At 38.5% G+C, this 995-nt stretch overlaps 1 protein-coding gene across 1 annotated transcript in view; it reads right to left on the bottom strand.

The window, feature by feature from the left end:
* Window positions 1-995, bottom strand: part of LOC104408162 (COUP transcription factor 2) — a 4,072-nt gene that overhangs the window by 1,975 nt on the left and 1,102 nt on the right. The window lies entirely within an intron of this gene.

The following is a 995-nucleotide window of genomic DNA, read 5'->3' as shown; positions in this document are numbered from 1 at the left end:
GAAAGGAGAAGTTTTTTATGTGTAAAGCAATAATATATAAAAGGAAGTTTAGGTCACGACCCAGAACCTGGACAAAGTCCAGAAAATGACTTCGTTCCCCAGACCCCCTTTAACACAACAAGGAACGGATTGTGAGCCCTTCTTTTCCCACATAAACTACATTTTTTTCCTGTTTCCTGATATCAGGCTTTAAAAAACTCCGATGAGTAATTATTTTACAGGTCCTGCTTCCATTCATATGTTTATCGCGTGGCCACTTTCCCAAGCTTTCCAATGAGTTACAGAAGAAATCTATGGATTTTTAAACTTAATCCCCAAAACTTCTATGGCTCCAGCACATTGGCTTGCCGATGCAGCCTTAAAGTTAGCAATCTGAGATAACGTATTGCACAAATTAGCGAGCAGAGGAGGGGTTTTTTTTTGTTCCTTAAAAAAAATAATAAGAATAAAAAAAAATTTAGCCTCCAGAGTTAATATCAGGATTATTACTCACCCAGGTTAAACTCTAGTGCAAGCTAATTAGATTTCACAACGCACTCAATTATTGCTTTATAACTCATGCACTATTTCTAGGCAGCAAAAGTTGACACGTATTTCTTTTTTTTCCCCTTCTCTTTGATTATCTAAGAAACACCTCGAGGTCTTTTCCTCGGGAGAGGCATGGTTGTGCCACCCCGGAATTATACTGCGGAGCAGCAGCTCCACTCGCCTCTTACTTTTCCATACTATCACTGTCTACTTATGGTAACGATCTTTTCGCACCCGCTACTCGCTTTGGACCCTGCAGTTCCTGCTGGGTACAAATGCAAACTTTTCCCCTTAGCTTAAATGACACAGAACTGCTCGCTGCCACGTTCTGTTTAAATCAGAGACAGCTCTTTGGAAAGTTGATTTATTTTATTTTATGGGATGGCAGGGAACATATTTTAAACTCAGCTTTGTGCATTTAACTTTTTTTTTTTTAATTAAATTTTTAATACTGCAGGGCTTTTTTA

This window comes from Nestor notabilis, unplaced genomic scaffold (assembly GCF_000696875.1).
Source record: "Nestor notabilis isolate BGI_N333 unplaced genomic scaffold, ASM69687v1 scaffold9737, whole genome shotgun sequence".
Classification (NCBI taxonomy): Eukaryota; Metazoa; Chordata; class Aves; order Psittaciformes; family Psittacidae; genus Nestor; species Nestor notabilis.
The sequence above is the reverse complement of the archived record's forward strand: the minus strand, read 5'-3'. Positions and strand labels throughout refer to the sequence as shown.